This window comes from Sminthopsis crassicaudata, chromosome 1, assembly GCF_048593235.1.
Source record: "Sminthopsis crassicaudata isolate SCR6 chromosome 1, ASM4859323v1, whole genome shotgun sequence".
Taxonomy (NCBI): Eukaryota; Metazoa; Chordata; class Mammalia; order Dasyuromorphia; family Dasyuridae; genus Sminthopsis; species Sminthopsis crassicaudata.
The window spans coordinates 218,039,237-218,059,782 of NC_133617.1; the positions used below are offsets into that span (position 1 = coordinate 218,039,237).

General features: G+C 35.4%; 1 protein-coding gene across 12 annotated transcripts in view; it reads right to left on the reverse strand.

Annotated features, from left to right (window-relative positions):
• Positions 1-20,546, reverse strand: part of LDLRAD4 (low density lipoprotein receptor class A domain containing 4) — a 565,990-nt gene that overhangs the window by 471,571 nt on the left and 73,873 nt on the right. The window contains exon 1 of one of the 12 annotated variants that reach the window (XM_074274440.1): positions 15,987-16,768. The exons of the other annotated variants lie outside the window; for them this stretch is intronic. The gene's annotated coding sequence lies outside the window, so the exon portion shown is untranslated. Of the gene's footprint in view, positions 1-15,986; positions 16,769-20,546 lie in introns of those variants that run through there. 12 annotated transcript variants of the gene reach the window in all.

The window sequence follows — 20,546 nt, forward strand, 5'->3', positions numbered from 1 at the left end:
TGTCTATCTTACGTGGTACTGTGTGCCATCCGGGAGACTTGCCCCTCGGAGCGTGTTCCTACCATATGTCACTCTCAAGTGATCAGCCAATGCCAAGACATCTGAATAAAAATGTCTAAGTGAAGCTGGAATACCCTCTTAGAATTCCAGTGGCAGTTCACCAAGGCCAGGTATGTCAAAATGACTTATTGTTTTCTATAGCTTCACCTGAGCATCAATAGTGCAAAACTCTCTTCTCCTGTGCCCAGCAAAGGAAAAAAAAACAATTTAGTTTTTCTTTTCCAAGGTATACTTTGTATTCCTCCTCTGTGACCAGCTCAGTCAGTGTATGTTCCATAGGCTACACTATTTCTTCAGAGGTAAAATTCAGAAAACTCGCCCAGAAATAAAACTTTTATTCAAAATTTTAAAATGGAATATTCTAAGCTATTTTAAGCAGAATAGTATTATTATTATTATTATTATTAATTATTACTAAACTCTGTTTAGAAAGGCAACTTAAACTTAAAGATGTATTCAGCTTTTTCCTCTGGGGTAAAAGAAGAAATCCTGTGGGTTGATGTTTTTTTTATCATAAGTTAGTGAGAGAAAGGACAAAGAAAAAGAGAGTAAAAGTTGAGTCTGTCAGATTCAAATGATCTCCCTCAAATCCAAATATTTAAAAGAATTCTAATTAATTGAACCCCTTGTAAAAGAATAAAATGAAAACTCCATATTTATCTTCTTATAGAAAGCTGTCATGCTCCCCTGATTATCTTTATTTAATAATTTATGGTATATTCCTTCTCCCCCATAAATCACTCAGAAAACTTAACCATAGCCTGAAAGGTTTATTTGTACTTTGTTTCCATCATTCAAACAGCAAGATTCTAAGATTAGAGTGGGGGAGAGAGGAAGGGGAGAGGGAGGGGAGAACACCCTGTTGTTGGATACACAAGTCAGTTAATTTCACCTTGACTCAACAAGCATTCATTAGGCACCTAATATCCCAGGCACTGTGCTAAGTACTAAGAATATAAAACCAAAAGCAAGGCATTTCTTATCCTCAAGGATCTTATGTCTCCCAAACATATTTTTATTACTCGTGTCCCTCCCCACCCAGAAAAAATGGTGGCTTAAAAATTCTCCCTGCCTCAGTCATAACAGTTAAATTGCTTTTTATAATTCCACAAAATGATGTGGGGACAAAGATAATTCTGAAAAGAAAGACTAATCATTTTCTATGTCACCAATGCGAAACTAAGATTTTGGAAAGATAATTGACTTCACAGAAAGATGCTGAAGGTAATTAACAAACCAAGATTTATAATGAAAAGTACCAGGTAAGTTGTTCAAAATATTTAAGAAATGCTTAGAAGACTTGAAACTGATAAAACATAGTCAGATAGTTGAACATGATTGATGTAGAGTATGGAAGGACCTGAGAGCATCTACTCTAACTCCTTCATTATACACATAAGAAGAAACTAAATTCTAAAGAGGTGATTGGCCCAAGGTGGAACTCACTGTCTTACCAGATCCCAAACTATTTACTAAACAATTTTCTTCTCTGTCAAGCTTAGGACACAGTTTATATTTTACTGCAATGTTTGGACTCTAAAGGTAAGGCAAGAAAACACAGAAAACAGTAAACAGTTATCTCAGATCTTTCCTGAAATCAATGTAGGAAATGGATGGATTCCAGTAGAGCATGGGGAAGGCAATAGGAGGAAATGAAGAAAGGGTGTTCTTAATTATCATTAAATAAATAATCTAGTATACATATACATGTGTATGTGTGTTCAAAGAGGAAGGGAAAATCATATTTGAGATAAATGGAAAAGAATATCTTAGCATCATTCTTCCTTTCTTCCTGTGAAATATGAATCCTAGCAATCAATTAATCAACATTTATTAAGTACCTATCTTGTGCCAGGCTCTGTGCTAATTAGGGAAACAAAAATGGGCAAAAGACAATCCCCATCCACAAGTAGCTTATAGTTTAATGGAGGGAGACAACATACAAACAAATATATACAAACTGAGCTATATACAAAATATATAGGAAATAATCAAAAGAGGGAAAGCATTAGAATTAAGAGGGATTAGAGGGAGGCTGCCTGTAAAGGGTAGAATTTTTGTTGGGACTTAGAAGAAGCCAGGGGTATCAGTAGTTGGAATGCAAGAAAAAAAAACAATTCAGGCACGAAGGATGGACAAAGAAAATCCCAGAGTCAAGAGATGGGATATCATCTTCATGGTACAGCCAAGATGTGTACGTCATTGAATTAAAGAGTACATGTTGGGGAATAAAGTGTAAGAAGACTAGAAAGGTTGGAAGGGCTAGGTTATGAAAAGCATTGAATGCTAAACAAAGTATCTTGTATTTGTTTTTGGAGACAATAGGAAGTCATAGAAGTTTATTGAGTAGTGTTCAGGAGAGAATGATTATGACTAGACCTGGGCTTTAAGAAAAATTATTTTAATGGCTGATGGATAGTGTAAGGAAAAACTTGAGGCAGACAGACCAACCAGCCAACTATTGTAATCAAGGCATGAAATAATGAGAGCCTGCCCCAGAGCAGTAGTAATGTCAGAAGAAAGAACAGGGCATTTTCAAGAGCTGTTACAAAGGTGGAATTGGCAGCCTTTTGCAACAGCTCGGACATGAGGAGTGAGTGATAATGAAGAATCCAGGATGACTCCTAAGTTGTGAGCCTAAGGGATAGGGCGAATGGTGATGTCCTCAATAGTAATATGGACCGTAGAAAGAAGGAGCATGTAGGAGAGAAAAATAATAAGTACTGAGTTTAAGATGTCAACTAGACATTTATTTCAGGATGTTTGAAAGGCAGTTGGAAATGTAAGACTGGAGGTTAGGAGAGATTGGTACAGGGAAAATAGATATGAGAATCACCAACATTGTTTCTGTCTTTTTCAATCATGTCTAATTGTGAACTCTTTTGAAATTGTCTTGGTGAAGATACTGGAGTGATTTGCCATTTTCTTCCCCAGCTCATTTTACAGATGAGGAAATTGAGGCAAACAGGGTTAAGTGACTTCTTCAGGGTCATACAGTTAGTAAATGTCCAAAGTTATATTTGAACTCATGTCTACCTGACTCCAGATATAGCACTCTATCCTCTATGTCACCTAGCTGTATCAACACAGAGATGGTGATTAAATCCATGGGAGCTGATGAGATTACCAAGTGAAATTATATGAAGAAGAAAAGAAGAGGACCCTCAGGACAGAACCCCCTATGGCTAGAGGGCATAATCTGGAGGAGAATTCAGCAAAAGAGAGGGAGGGAGAGAAGAGGAGGAGAGAGAAAGAGACAGAAACAGAGACAGAGAGAGCTATCTGATAAGTAGGAGGAAAACCAGATGAATATGGTGTTCCAAAATTGTAGAGAAAAGGGAGTATCAAAGAGAGAATGATCAATAATGTCAAAGATTGTGGAGATCAAGGAGAATAAGAACCGAAAAAAGGTGACTGCATTTAGCAATTAAGTTATCATTGGAAAGAGAAGTTTTGGTGGAATAATGACATTCCAAATCAGATTGTAAGGGTAAGAAAAAAATGAATGGGGAGAAAGTATAAGTGTCTATTTAATTACAAAGTGCAGAAGACATATAGGATAATAGCAAGGATAAATCAAGTGAAGATTTCTTTTTTTATTTTATAATTATAAAATTTTGACAGTATATATGCATGAGTAATTTTTTTAAATAACATTATCCCTTGTATTCATTTTTCCAAATTATCCCCTCCCTCCCTCTACTCCCTCCCCTAGATGACAGGCAATCCCATACATTTTACACATGTTACAGTATAACCTAGATACAATATATGTGTGTAAATCCAATTTTCTTGTTGCACATTAAGTATTGGATTCTGAAGGTATAAGTAACCTGGGTAGATAGACAGTAGTGCTAACAATTTACATTCACTTCCCAGTGTTCCTTCTCTTGGTGTAGTTGTTTCTGTCCATCATTGATTAATTGGAAGTGAGTTGGATCTTCTTTATGTTGAAGATATCCACTTCCATCAGAATACATCTTCATACAGCATTGTTGTTGAAGTGTACAGTGATCTTCTGGGTCTATTCACTCACTCAGCATCAGTTCATGTAAGTCTCTCCAAACCTCTCTGTATTCATCCTGTTGGTCATTTCTTACAGAGCAATAATATTCCATAACCTTCATATACCATAATTTACCCAACCATTCTCCAATTCATGGACATCCATTCATCTTCCAGTTTCTAGCAAGTGAAGATTTCTTGAAGATAATAGTCATAGGCAATAGGAAATAAGCCATACCAAGGAGGAGATTGAAAATAAGTAAAAGAGTAAGGATCTGTTGGAGGAGCTAGGATGGGATGGGACCACTTGAAGAAATAGTGGTAAGGAGTAAACCTTGGTTAGAAGTAAGGCTACTTCAGTCAAGGAGAATAAAGTGGCAGAGGGCACCTGAGTGGTAGGAAATGAGGAAAAGAGAAGAGGGAATTCACAGTGAATTATATCATTTTATCTGTAAAATATGAGGTGAAGTTCTCAGCTGAAATATGTGTAGGTATTTAGGAAACTACAATTCAGTCTTAAAACAATAAGAAAGTAAATACTTAACTGAAATTATAAATTGTAAATGAGAGAGTGAAGAAAGAAAGAAAATGAGAATTAACCTGGGAAAAATACTTGAGCTTAAAGAAAAATTGTAGAAAGAAGAAAAATAATCAAGATTATGTGTCCTTCCATTAGTTTTCACTATTAGTTAGAAATTGTGCATATTTGAAGCCTGAAACATTCCTTTTGATGAACCAGCATATAAAGAAATCAAAAAGCATTTGTTAATCATTTACCATGTACCAGGCATTGTCAACCACAGAATATAAATGCAAAGAATGAACCAATGCCTATTCTCAAAGAGCTTAAATTCTATCAGAGGAAACATGCACACAAGTACATGTATAGAATAAACACATACATTATAAATATAAAATAAATACAAGGCCATTTGGGAGGAAAAGAATTGGCAGGGTTTTTTTTGGGGGGTGGTGTATGTCAAGAAAGGTTCTTGTAGAAAGTAATACTTGATCTGTCTCTTGAATGAAAAGAAGTTCTCTAAGAGGGTTAGGTAAAAAGAGAGTACATTCCAGGAATGGAGGAAAAAATAGTCTATCTAAGAAATACTGAGACACTCCCATGTTTATTAATAATAAGAACTCACATTTTTATATCATTTAAAGATTTACAAAATTCTTTGCTCAAAGTTAACCCTATGAAGTAAGAACTGTAAATATCATCGAACCCATTTTATAAATGTTCTTAGTCAACAATTATATGACATTTCCTTCCTTTCTCAAAAGAAGATTGGATTAAATGATCTCTGGGGTCTTCTTTAGCTCTAAAATTCCACTATCCATAGCCTTCCTTCCTTCCCTAATTTGAATGTTATCTCTGAAAAGATATAATTTCAAAGTATTTTGATGGCTGCTAGGTATTGCTAATAAGCACATCTTTATACTTCATGTAAAAAAGATTAAGAAGCTTAGTCCTTATTATGAGGTAATAGTCAGCCCTGAATTTGGCAGGTGATAGGCCAATGACCCATACTGCCAGCCAGATTGATGGACAGCAGAAAGCTAGTGGCCATCCATGTTTTCTTTGCATTGTTGTAAATTGAGCACAGATGTAAAGCTTGCAAAAAAGCAGCATGATGCAGTGAGCACAGCACTGTCAGAAGACCTGGTCTTGATCTTGGCTTGGCAAATTAATGGCTATGTGACCTTGATCAAAGTGTTTAACTTTGGAAAACTTCAGTTTCCTCATTCAAAAAATGGGGATGAAAAAGGCTATGCTGTTTTACTGATAGGGCTGCTTTGGAGATCAAACATAAAAGAATGGTGTAAACTAAATGTAAGCTGTTCTCATCGCCTCTTAACAACTATCAAATCAACAGGAGTATCAGTCAAAGGTTCACTGCAGCTATTGAGAGATATGCATGAGTCAGATATGTCATTTTTTTTACAAAGCATTCCACCAAGGCCTTTAACATTTTAAGAAATGCTCACAGTGAGGATTGCACTTAGAAATCTGCAGCAGTCAACACAAACTTGCCAGAGTCAAAGAAAAAGAAAATCCTAAAATGTTCCTAGTTTGTCAGATGTCTGGCTGATTTCTTCCAATATAAGACCTCTGCAAAGCACAATGAGATGGGACCTGGGTTTGTCCTGGGAAAAGAAGTGAAAAATAGGAATAAGTTGCTTATTCCATTGCCTCATCAACATCTGAGGATTCAGTGATGAATCTCTGTCCTGACTTGGACATAATTACAATATTCTTGTCTCTTAAATGAATCTGAATCCATATTGGTACAGGGCTGTAGTGCCCATTGTTTAAGAGGTTGAACCTGATGGAGATCTAGTTTGACTTCTGAAATTCACTAAGTCCACACTAAGTCCAGTACCAATATGTTGAGTGTACAGGTGCAGAGGGCCATTGGACTGCGTAAGGAGGAGATAATTGACCCAGGTCTGAAAAACAGAGGAAGTCAAGTTAGCTTCAGTTTCAGTCAGTACTGAAATCAGCCCAAGCAAGAGACTGGATCTCAAAAACAAATAATCTCTGAAATTGTCAAAGTCTCCTAGTTCTAGGGCTGTAATTCAGAAAATGTCTCCCTTCAAAACTTCTTAGAGAGAACTCCTAAAACCAAGAAAGCTATCCAGTCCTTGTCTGGAAATAGACACATTTAAAATATATATACTCAAAGATAGGTATGTAAAGAATGGTTCAAGGGGTGAGATGGTGGAGGAGGAGGTAGGAAGAGAAACTAGAATATGTTTTTCAAAACTCTTCAAAATCAGCCTTTTAAGCTCCTATTACTCTCCTTTCTCTACTTCTTTTCTGTTTTCCCGGCCAAACCCAAGAAAGTCTGCCATCACTTTTGGTCAAAGAAGAAAGCAGACCCAGCTGCCTGAAGCCAAAAAACAGACAGGTTTGCTGTCCTCCCTGCTGTTTTGGCTCGAGCTCTTCAGACTGGAAAATTCGGAAGCTAGATCTCCCAAGCTTTGAAAATGCCAGAACTATCTAAGAGGAAAATAGGACAAGGCCACCCCCAGGCAAGTTTGTACTAAAATGTGCTGGCTGCAAGGCAGCACCACAGTAAACATCACACAGGACACAGTGCTCCTTGGAAAGCATTCTACCAGAACAATGCCATCTTTCCAAAGAAAATTTTAAAAAATAACTGTTGCCGCGACTCAAAAATCTTGAAGTGTAATGTTCCAAGACCCCTAACAGGGAAATAAAACCAATCCAAAGCTCCAAAGGGTAAAAAGGAGGTTTTCAACAGAGTAAGAAAAAATAATTCTTCTAAAGAAAGGCAAGCCTTCTAAATTAAAAAAAAAAAAAAACAACAACCCTGACAATGATTATTTCTTTGTAGTAATATATGAACCAATAAAAATCCAATCTTGAATACTTTGTTAGCTGTTTCTGAAGACCTTTAAGGGAAGGGGAAGAAAAAATGCCTTTATACTACATAGAATCTAAGAAAATTACCTCTGAGGTTGTCAATATTTTTTAAAGCAGAGATCAATGTTTTCTCTAGAATCAAATTATATATCTTAATATATTCTATGGCAATATATATGTAGATATTAACATATATGTTACAAGCCAAAACAGGGCTTTAAAATTTATATATTCACACTGGTACAGTCAGCATTTGGAAATCTAACATTCTTTGAAATCATTTTAAAAGACTGGTCACACCCTTGGATCAGTTGGGAGGTACAGGAGGAATGACCTAACTGCTGAAAAAATAGAGCTTGCCTTGTAGACATCCTTTCTCCAAGTAGTCTTCACTGATTAAATACACTTCTCTGCACTCAGTATGTAGAAATGGTTTCTGCCATGTTAATTTGGTCTCCTGTTATATTATTCTTTCCATCATTTTATTTTTGTATACTATAAAATTCCAAGCTAAATTACTTATATAAATATGCCCTCATAGACAATAATCATATTTTAATTCTATTTGCATCTTCCTCCTTTCTTCATAGTATCTAATAAAGTGCTTAGTATACAGAGAATGTTTAAGAAATAATCATGGCAGGGGTGGCTAGGTGGCACAGTGGATAGAGCACCAGCCTTGAATTCAGGAGGACCCAAGTTCAAATCTGATCTCAGACACTTAACACTTCTTAGCTATGTGACTCTGGGCAAGTCACTTAACCCCAGCCTCAGGGGAAAAAAAAAAGAAAGAGAAATAATCATGATGGGCAGCTAGATGGTTCAGTAGATAGAGAGCACCAGCCCTTAAGTCAGGAGGATTTGAGTTCAAATCTGTACTCAGACACTTAATACTTCCTAGCTATGTGACCCTGGGCAAGTCACTTAACCCTAATTGCCTCCGCAAGAAAAAAGAAAAGGAAAAGAAAGAAAAAGAAATAATCCTGATAGATTGATTTAACTTATAAACATAGTAGAAGCCCCAAGTCAAGTATAGATTATGAATTCTTTAGGGTAGTGACACATGTACAGTGCCATGATTTTTTTTTACCATTGCAGGAGATCATAATTATTCTATTGACATTAATAAAGATAATACCTAAAAGTTGGCACCTAAAAGTAAAAAAAATGTAAGATCTTTATCTCAGTGGCCCAAATATAACAAGGAAAGAATATACTAATGAGAAACTAAGTGTGAACTCTGAGAAGGAAGGGTTCTTAGTCAAATTTCACAAGGTAGATGAAAACCTCTCCAGTCTCAAAAATCCCAGGCAGAGAATTTATATACATATATATATATATATATATATATATATATATATATATATATATATATATATATATATATATATGAAAGACCATTCAACACACACACACACACACACACACACACACACACACACACACACACACCTACCTGCTAAAAGTCACAATCTAGAAAGTTATGCCCTTTCAAACTCCAGGATCCCATCCAAACAACCTTCTTTGAGTTTCCTATTCTGAATATTTAATTGTCTGATCAAAATGGTTAGGAGGTGGAAAAAAAGATAAAGAGACTCTCAGGATTACCTGAAATGAAAAAGGAAATGCTTCAATACCAGCACCCTGGATCTTTCTTTCTAGTTAACAAGTGATCCCTATCACAATCAAAATAGGCAGTGGGAAGCACTATGATAAATTAGAAAGGGCCATGTTTCTTTTCTGTTTATTTGCTTTTAGTGAAGAAAGTAGACTTTTTTCATCTGAGTCTTGTTTTCACATACATTTAAGCCTACCTTAGGAAACAGCAACAGGGAGATGAGTCAAAAAACACTGAAAATAGACAATTTCTTTCCTGTCCTTTTGGTCTTCTCCCAGGATGCCCCACTGAGCAGAGAACAAACTTGGATGCCATGAAACCACAGCAGTTGGCAGGTTCTGCTCTGGCCTCCCAAAGGTTGTTGTCAGCAGGAAATCTGGTCAATCTACAGAACTTTCTGGCTTGGATCCTCCAGGTACAATAGCAGGAACATTTCAAGGTCAATGAGTCAATAATGTTTATTATATAATAATCACTCTCTGTATGAGAAGCCCTTAATAGATGCTAAAGGAAGGGAGAAAGTAAGCAAAAAGGTTGATTCTCTTAAAGTATACAGGCTCATGGAAGGTGTGGGACAAAATACAAAATGAGTACTTAATATGACCATATTGTAGCAAGACCAGTTTTTGTAAGCCACATATTGCTCTACTAATGTCTAACCACAATATCTATCTATAGACACATATAACAGAAATGTTAAATGTATCCTAAAGCCACAACTTCAAGGTCTCAAGTGATATTGCAACTACTTTAAAAATCTTCCGTTAAACAATCAAAACTGAATACAAAGAAATTATGGCTAAACATGGTCCCCCCCAAAAAAGTGATATGAAAAGGTTGGAAGGACTTAAGTATTTCTTAAGTCCCCATTATGTGTCAGGCACTGTGCTAAATGCTTTATAAATCTTATCTCATTTGCTCTTCACAAAAACCCTTGAAAGTAAATGCTATTATCTCCATTTTAAAATTGAGGAAACTGAAGCAAACAAATGGCAAATGACTTGAACAGGGTAACTTAGCTGTATATATGTGAGGCTGAATTATAACTCAGATCTTCCTGACTTCAGACCAAGTGCAGATTTACTTTGCTACTTTGCTGTCTCTAAGGTACCTCCATTTCTCCTCCCTCCCCCAATCACTGGACTTCTTTGGAGAGGTAAGAAATTAGGAGTTTGATATTTTTTCAATATATTAATTGGCTTTACTGAGCAGTTTTTCTTCCCATTTTCATTCTGTTAGGGGTAGCCTTATAGTAGAGAGATACTTAGAAAATTAATGTGATATAAATACAAAGAGGTTAATAATAATTGATTTTTTTAAAAGTCTTCCTTGAGAGAACTAATAAAGTCCATAGGAAAGCTCACATGATGACAATCAGAAGTTCTAGGCATGACATTGTCTTCTTCTTTACCCAATTTTCCCCTTCTAGATATAGGTAAGATATAAGGTATAAGGTTTTGGGAAACAGATTCCCTAAGAGGTCTAGGGATTAGTTAATATCTGGCCAATCAACAATGCAAGGGGTACCTTTTGAGAGGCTGACCCATTAAGAAATTGCTTTCTATGTTTCACCCCTACCCAGGACATCCTCCACAAAGAAAGGCCAGAGGAGTTTCCTCTTTTAAGGACATAATGGATACAAAGATATCTGGGAGAAGCAATCTGAATCCCATGGGATAGAAGAAATATGCCAAATGGAACAGAATTTGGCTTCCCCAGGCAGACAGTTCTATGGAGAGCTCATATGCCCCATAAGTACTTAGAGCAATGCAGTGAGAAAAGTCTCTCAAGCAAGCTGGAAAAGTGACTAGTACAAAAATAACCCATAAACACTTGTACTCATCACTGTTCTTATAGCAGCTGTGGGGACTAACCCAAGGCTGCCGAAAGCAGCACTGGACAGCAGCTCCCTAAAACCCTGTTGAAATTGGACCATGGACAGCATTCAGGTGCCTATCCTGTGTAATTCTCTTAAACCTCAGTTTCCTCATTTATAAAATAAAGTAATTTGGACTAGATGGTCTCTAAGATCTCTTTTGGTTTAATCTTCAGGGATCAAAGGGATACAATTAAACCTGAAACTACCTAAGAAATTCCTAAAGAAGGAAAATCAAATGTGAGAAGAAAATTTTGAGAAAGCCCTGAGAAGAGATCTTCATCACTAGGAAGTGAATATGCTTTCCCCCCATGAATACTAGCAACCATAGAATTAACTTAAATAGGAAAGAAATGAAGAATAATCCCCAAACATAATTTGTATTTTCATGAACATTATACTAACTCTTCATCCAAGTAACAACTATCAATCTTGAGCACTTTTCTCATTTATAGCTATATAATCCCATTTGATGATCTCATCAGCCTCCATAGGTTCAATTATTTCTATGCAAATGATTCCTACATTTCTATGTCCTTCCTTAATTTCTTTCCTGGGTTTGAAAACCACATCATTAATAACTTTTCTGAATTCTCAAATTTCATGTACCATAGGCATTTCAAACATGCAAAACTAATTTTCTTTCCCTAAAATCTCTTCTTCCTTCCCAACTTTCCATAACTATCAAGAGTACTACATCATCCTGGTTACTTAGGCTCACAGCCTTAGTGTTATCTTCATCTCCTTGCTACATTCATACCATATGTAAAATACTGTCAAATCTTACTGTTTCTATTTTGACAATTCCTCTCTATAGGTCTAATTCTTTCCATTCATATAGTCATCATGCTTGTACAGACCTTTGTCATGTCTCACCTGAATGACTGCATCAGCCCAATTGCTCTCCCTATCTCAAGTTTTTTTCTTTCTCCAGGACATTCTCCACATAGTTACCAAAGTGATCTTCCTAAAGCATATATCTCACTACGTTACTCTATTATTCAATAAACTCCATTGCCTTCCTATCACCTTGAGGATCAATGTTCTAGCTGACATTTAAAGTTCTTCACAAACTTGACCCCTTCTTATCTTTCCAATCTTCTTATGCTTTGTTCCCATACATATATTCTTTGATACTACAATGTTGACCTAGCTATTTCTCAAACACAGGACTTCAGCTTGGACTCCATGCCTTTTTGCTGATTCCCATGCCTGAAATGCTCTCCCTTTTGGCTCACTTCAAAACTTAACTCAAACCCTACCTTTCCAAAAGGCCTTTCCTGATTCCCTTAAATGCTAGTGCCTTCACTCTGAAATTATTTCCAATTTACCATGAATATGTTTTGCATATGCATGAATATTTGTATATTAATTAACTCTTCCATTAAATGAGTATCTTTTTTGATATAGCCAATGTGAGAATTTGTTCTACTTGACTATGGTTCCTGTATTTTTTAGTAATGGGGAGGGAAGAGAGATAAATGCACAATAATTTTTAAAAATAAGACTAAGAAGCTAGCCAAAAAAAGGAGGAGGAGGTAAGGGTCAGTCTTATTCCCATTTTATATATGTCAAACCTGAGGCTAAATCAAATTTCCTTAAAGATACAGGGACTGGTTAGTATGTGGTAAATTAACATCACTAGTGACACATTTGGAAGGCTGATCCACTTACTTCAAATCTTTGCAATCTGACTTTTGGTAAAGTTAAAATATTACTAAGATCCAGGTTGTATTATGTAACTCCCTTGATGAAAAACAAAAATGAACAAAAGAATAATGATTTTCTATTGTCTCTAGGATAAGCAATAGTAGTAGTTAGTCTTTGTAGAGTGCTTAACACAGTTCTTTAATCTATGGTATTTCATTTGATCCTTAAAACAATCCTGTGAGTTAGAGATAAAATAATGACTGTTATACATGTAAGCATCTCTTTATAAGAAGTTTATGAAAGAAAAAAGAGATATTGAATAATAGCTTATAGGTAGATAGATGGTGCAGTGGATAGAACACCAGGCTTAAATTCAAATCCATCCTCAGATACCTACTAGCAGCATGACCCTAGGCAAGTCACTTAACCCCTATTTGCCTCAGTTCTGCATCTATAAAATAACATTGGACAAGGAAATGCCAAACTACTCCAGTATTTTTGTCAAAAAAAAAAAAAAATCCATGGATTTATAGGGTTCATGGAGGAGTCATATGACTGAACAACAACAGCTTGAAATTATGACAGGGGTCAATAGAAAGAACTTTTAAAAATATATTTTGCTAATGCCTTTTATTTGATTTTATTTTATTAAAGTTTTTAATCTACAAAACATATGCATAGGTAATTTTTCAACAATGATCCTTGCAAAACTTTCTGTTCCAAATTTTCCCTCCTTCCCCTACTCTCTCCCCTAGATGGCAGATAGTCCAATACATATTAAATATGTCAAGAATATATGCTGCATCCAATATATAAATATATATATGTATATGTATATACATATTTATACAGTTATCTTGCACAAGAAAAATCATATCTAGAAAGAAAAAAACCTGAGAAGGAAAACAAAATGCAAGCAAACATCAACAGAAAGTACTAATGCCTTTTAAAATGAAGGTTTGTTAAGGATGAAGAAAGCCTGGACATGTTTCTGGGAAGCAGGAACTAGCAAATAAAGAGAGAGAAGGATGGAAGAGAAAGGGCAATGATTGATGCAGCAAGGTCCAGAAAGAAACTGGAAGGAATGGGATAGAGGGCAAAAAGTAGAAAAGCAAGAAGATGGAGTACGATTTCCTCACAGTCTAGAGCAAAGAAAGAGAAAATAGAAGACTTAGGAGATTTTGAGGTATGAGATGGAAGAAGAAGAATAGAGTGAAAAACCTCTAGTTCTCAGTAAAGTTAGAGACCAAGTCCTTTCAGAGAAATGGAGGACAGGAGATAGTATATCAAATTTGAAGAGAAAAGAGGTTTTGAATAGCCACTGCCAACAGAGTGACAGAAAGCCAACCAGGAAAGAATAAAAGACTTCTCTACAGCAGTAAGAGTCCACCTGAGATTAGATGACATAAATTTTCAGTGAATCCAGTCATAACAGTTACATGACTTTCTGAAGTACCCTTCAAAAGGTAGGAGTAAGAACAGAACAGGGGACTGTTGAATCAGATCAGTAACTCCCCAAGGGAAGGTTCTATCTCCTACAATTTTCTCAGTATTATAGAAATACAGATTTCTAGCATGATGTACTTAATGGTAACTGACAAATCCATATTCTCAACAATATATTATTAAACACCTACCATGATCTAGATTCTGAATGAGAGAGAATCTCTGCCTTCAAAACACTTAGCATCTGATATATTTTTAGCTCTACATTTATCCATTTGCCTCATCTTCCTGTTCGGAAAGCAAATTAAGGTAAATTTTTGATACTTCAAGTAGGTTTATTCATCCTAAAGACAAATTTAAGGAATGCATATTTTTGACAAAGCATTCTAATTAATTCTAATAAGTTCCCTTCACAGGAAAAAGAAGATGAGGAAGTAGAGGAAGGGAAGAGGGAGGAGAAAGAAGAGAAGAGTTTAAAGTTAAAACTGCACTAAGACTATTGGGACATATTTCTTTACTTCAATACTGCAAAAGATCTGTGGTATCATTGATGTACTTCCTTCAGTGGTACAAATGGCAACTCATTTATGCCTTTTCACTCCGTGAAATTCCCTTCCACATCCTCTTGTACTTCTTCCATAGATCTGTCCAACTTACTGGCAGCCATTCCGTAAAGTTTGACATTTCATGGTTATCATCAGTAGATTTGGTCTGTTCATCTGTTCTCTCTCGCTTTCATTACATGACCACTCCAGCCCTTTTTCTGGTCATACAGGATTTTAATGATGTTTTTGACCCCATTTGCAATTTGTCATTTATAATCTGCTACAGACTCCACATGTATCATGTGTCTCATCTGTTGTCCTTTGAGTGACCCATAATTCTGATTCTTTGGAGCTGGTGTCCTTGCACATTTCATAACCATTTAGAATCTGATGTTAAAAAAAATTGATTAGATTTTGTTGCAGGAAAAAGTTTGAAGTCATTGAAAACTCTGGACAATTTCCCAAATGTAATCCAGTCTGTAATCTTGCTGCTCTTGAGCCCTGTTTGTTGCCTAAACCCAAACATCTGTAATCTGTTGAAAATATATGTCCTGATATATATTAGCTCTACAAGTTAACCATATGTTAGCCATGAAAGAATTCACACAAAAATTACAAAAATAAGTGTAGATATTTCCTTTCTGTGAAAAGTATATCTTTTCTTTATCAAAAATAATTATGATTGTCATTGAAGTAAAACAGTCAGAATATATAAATTTGCTTTAATAAAGTAAAATAATAAAATATCTATGGTTTGAGAGAAATACCTTCCTTTACATATATTATAGGAAAAAATGCATATTATATATATATATATATGTATATATATATCCTCCTACATATTTATACTTAACCCGTTGAATTGGCAATGTTTCACTTCTCAAAGATATACTCCAATTAGCCTTAGTAAATAAAGTAATCAAATTAATGTTCATTTTTCTAATATAGTTACAAACTTTGAAATAATTCCAAAACAAATCATTATTTAAGCGTATAGCCTATACTTCCTAAAAATAAAAACTACATCTCTCTCTGAGTTGTAAGAAATATCTTGTTAAGGTTTATCAACAAGAAATAAAAAGAATGCAATTTGTATAATTTTTCTAAAAAAATATGATTAAATGAATCTTCCTGACTGGTTATTTAAATTATGGCCTAAAACTGTTTATTTACATAAAATTCAAACAAGGCCTTTCACTATTGAATTTTAATCATATAGTGTCAATCCCATATTAGATTTTGAGTTTTATTTTAAAGAAGAAAAAACCCAGAAACAGCATCAAAATATTTAAATATTATGTGGACTATTCTCTCCCAGAAACTGTACTAAAAATAGCATTATTTTCTGCCTTCTTAAATTAAATGACTAATTAGAAAGAATGGAAAATAGATTACCAAAATGAGACTTGAAGTATCAACCAAATAGAACAAGATGCAGTTGCTAAATTGGAGTCAGGTGATAGGAAAGGTGTTTGGTAAGATGGTAAATAGAAAAATCAACCCCTTTTGAAGACTCCAAAAAGAGATCTTGATGGCCACACACCATAAATGGTTCAGTTCTTTTTTTTTATCTTTTTCTTCCTTCTAAGATCTGATCAAGTAATACTTCCTCTACCAAGTCTTCCATGATTCCAGATGCTGTCAATATAGTGATTCTCTTCCTTCTCAAATTACTTATCTGTGAACATGTAGCATTCCTTTAGTAGAATACAATGAAGACAGGACTTTTCATTTTGTATTTGTATCCTCAGTATCAAGTATTGTGCCCTATACATGTTGTTGAATTTAACTGATGACACTGAAAATCTGTTCTAAAACAGTTCCTTACAAGATGGAGAAGTAACTAAGCAACCATATTTATCATCATCATCATTGTCATCTCACAATTATATCACACTTTAAGGTTTGCAAAGTGCTTTACAAATATTATCTCATTTTATCCCCACAACAACTCTATGAGGTAGATACTATTATTATTCCCATTTTACAGAAGAGGAAATTGAGTCAGGCAGTAATTAAGTTATTTGTCCCACATCACAGAGCTAGCAAGTATCATATGAAAAAGACCTAGATCTTTTTGACATTGCCATCTAACCTGCTGATGTGCCCTAAGAACCACTGGTCCCTTCCATCTGCCCTGCAGCTGAATTAGAATGTTAGTTCCTTGAAAACAGGGACTTGTCTTGCACATATACATACATATATATATATGTATATATATATATATATACATATATATATATATAGAGAGAGAGAGAGAGTATGTATTTCTATATATGAAACCCCAGCAATTATTGTAGCACCTGGAAAATTATTGTCCCTGGAAAATAGAAAGTATTTGATAAATGCTATTATTCTATTTAATGGACTATAAGATGAATGTAAGTCAACCACATATAATATCCAAGAAAAAAAAAGAAAAAACTAAACTAAACTACAAACTTAGGATATATTAATAAAAGGAGTGCTCTAGATCAGAGAACGGATTGTTCTACCACACTCTCTGGCACCTAAGTACCATAATAGGGTGCTGGATCTGGAGTCAGAATGATTTGGAGTCAAATCCTGCCTCAGACACTTATGAAGTGCGAAATTCTGACCAAATATCTAAACCTCCCTAAATTTCAATTTCCTCATCTGTAAAAAGAGAAAAATAATTGCACCTGCTTTAGTGGGTTATTGAGAAGATCAAATGAATAACATGAGGAAAGTGCTGTGTAAACTTTAAAATGCAATCTACTTGAAAAGATTCTAATAACCAAGTCAAATATACTTTGACTTCAACAACAGAGGAGGATTGCAAAAAGTACTATAGGTACTTTTTTGGCTCAAATTTGAGAAACAAGAGGTCAAGTCTTATAAACTGATAATAATAATAGCTAATAATTTATATAGAATTTATTGCATGTTAACACCAAGCTAAGCACTTTATAATTATAATCTCATTTAATCCTTACAACAACCCTGGAAAGTAGGTACTATTATTAACTCCATTTTACAGATGAGGAAACTGAGGCAAACAAGGTTAAGTAGCTTGTTAAAGATCAAACAGCTAGTAAGTGTCTGAGGCTGGATCTGAACTCAAGGCTTGCTGACTTTCAAGTCTGGCATCTATCCATTGTGCCACCTAAATATTCCCAGCTGTCTCAGACCTATGCACTGGGGATTTAAACCCAGTGCTTGGCGCAGGACCAGCATGTTCTGTAACCCCCATGGAGGCTTGAGGAGCTTGCTTCTGCGTATGCCTATTTAAAGCAGCCTTTTCCCCATTTAGTGACTACACAGGTGCTCACTAAATGTTTCCTGTAGGCTTCCTTCATGGTGATGAAAAGAACTTTAACTTTGCTAAGCTGGAACTCAGTGTGCAGACAGATGGCACGGACAGATACTCCCCTTCCTTGGCAGTCTGAAAGAGCAGGTAGAAATGCTTCGGACTTTTAGATAGAGAAGTTACAATTAGCAAGAAATGTAGCATCTGGGTGAGACTTACGCCAGGTAGACTTAAGTTTGAGTCCACTCTCCCCAAGGACCAAATGCAATTAAAAGGCAGTTAATAACTGTGACTAATGACTGAATGATCTCCTAATTTGGGAGGTTTGTACTTAAGGTCTTACAATATATCTTATTGGTAAATATTCTTTTATAACTCATGTTAAGTGCTTAATTTATATTAAGAAGATATAAAAAGGTTAACTGATATTAGGGAGATACCAAATGGAAACTGAGATTGGGGTGAGGGTAAATGGCCATGTGATTTGAAGGGAACACATCTCACAGGGGATTATGAGAGATGGTATTAATAAGACAACCCCTTAAGGCTACTTAATGACCCCTTAAGGCTACTCCAAGAATTTTGAATGAAAATATAGTCTTGGTTGGCTAGGGAGCTAGCCCACCCATGTGAATGGGGATAGGGAAAATGAGCCCAGGTCTATGAACTATATCTACTTATCATGAATACTGTCTTTTCAGAACAAATTCAGATATTAAGGAAGGACGGAAGGAAGGAGGGAGGAAAGGAGAGAAGAAGAGAGAGAGGAAGAAAGGAAGGGAGGAAAGGAGGAAGGAAGGGAGGAAATCAACATCAATATCAGACTGATTACAGATGTAGAAACAGAATCAGAATCAGCTGTTTATGGGCAACTATAACCATCAGCTGGTTAGAACAAAGGTCAAAAGCAACATCAAGTTAGCAGAAAGGCTAAAGATTTGGAAGAAGACACTAAGGACAATTACAACCACTTCAACCTGACCTATTCACATGAACCATAGAAGCCAAAAAAGGAGGGGTTCTGAAAAACCCTAAAGATATTTACCTATATTATCATGAGTTCTGCTAAGAATTTAACTAGTGAAAAGCAGCCATCATAAAGAGAAGAAAAAAAAAAAAAACCTAGAGAAACCACCTTAATCAGCAAATACTTACCTATCATACTAGGAAGTTAAAATGGCATTTAAGATGAAGTTGGAAAAGGCAACTGAATTGGACCAAGGAATTTCCACTGAGGAAATCTGTGCCAGAGGCAACCTGATCTTGTAAACACTGAAGGATCATTTTCCCAACTATCCCAGGGAGAAGATCCAAACTGACCTACTTGCTTTCCATACAAGACATTCCGTCTCCCATGTCGATGCCTTTGCCCAAATGCTTTTCTTCTTCACTCCTGCTTTATGGAATCCATATCTCAATTCAAGATACAGATCAAATGCCACCTATGTTAATTTTCATGATTCCCCTAACTGTTAGTGTTCTTCTTTCCTCAAAATTACTTTCTAAGTAAATTAATTTACTTACATAAATACTGTTATAGATGCTACTTGCCCCAATAGAAAAGAAGCTATTTGAGGATGCAATTTTTTTCTTCTTGTCTTTGCAATATCACTGCTTGACATAGGACTTCCAAGAAGTCTCCTCTCCTTAATACTAGTTTCTTCCCTCTGATTATCTCCAATTTATTCTATATCTGTTTTGTATACAGTTATTTTCAAGTAGCCTCCACAATTACACTGCTCCTTGAGGTTAGGGACAGCTTCGGTTTTTTGTATCTTTCTTTGTATCCCTTATTTAGAACAGTGCTTGGTACATAGTGTTAAATAAATGCTTTAAAAAATCCTTTTCCCAGCAGAATGGGCAAATGAGAAAAATTTGTTTCGATGGCCACGAAGAAAACTAAAGCAGGCATCTTGGACAACTTAGGGCTTGATCAGACATCAAAGACACCAAAATCCTTCACTGCATCCTGGGCCAATCCCAGTTGTCCTGATTATTATCCTGCCATTGGACTTTGATGACTCTGGAGGAAAGTAAGGTTGATGACATGCGGCTCTGACTCACTTAAATCCAATTCACATGTTTAAATCCAAGTCAAGATATCACTTATAATCATTGGTCTTTGAAAACAAAAAAACAACAGATTGTAAGCTCCTGAAAGACAGGGACTGTCTCTATTGATTATTTCCTGTTTGTCCAATACATAGCTTATTTGGACATAGTTATTTGCATCCCCCCATTAGATTATGAGCTGCTTGAGGGCAGAGATTTTTGTTAATTTTTTTTTACTTTTTTTTTTTAATTCCCCCATTTAATTGTGAGCTCCTTAAGGGAGGGGACTTTTTTGTTTTTCTTAGAATCCCTGGCATTTAACAGAGTGACTGGTACAATGTAGGCAATAATAAATGCTTATTGACTTATTGAACATATACTTGAATTGCCTTTATAAACAGGGACTTAATAATTGTTTCCTTTACTGAAAAAGAATGGGGAAATGGAAGAAAATGAAAAATATTATTACAAAAATATAGATGAAAAGACATTAATAATTGGCACATGCATAAAACTAGAAACAATTTATCTGGAGAATGGCTGAGCAATTTAGAGTACATGACTATAATGGAATATTATTTTAATATAAAAAACAACAACTATAAGAAATTCAGAGAAACCTCAAAAGATTT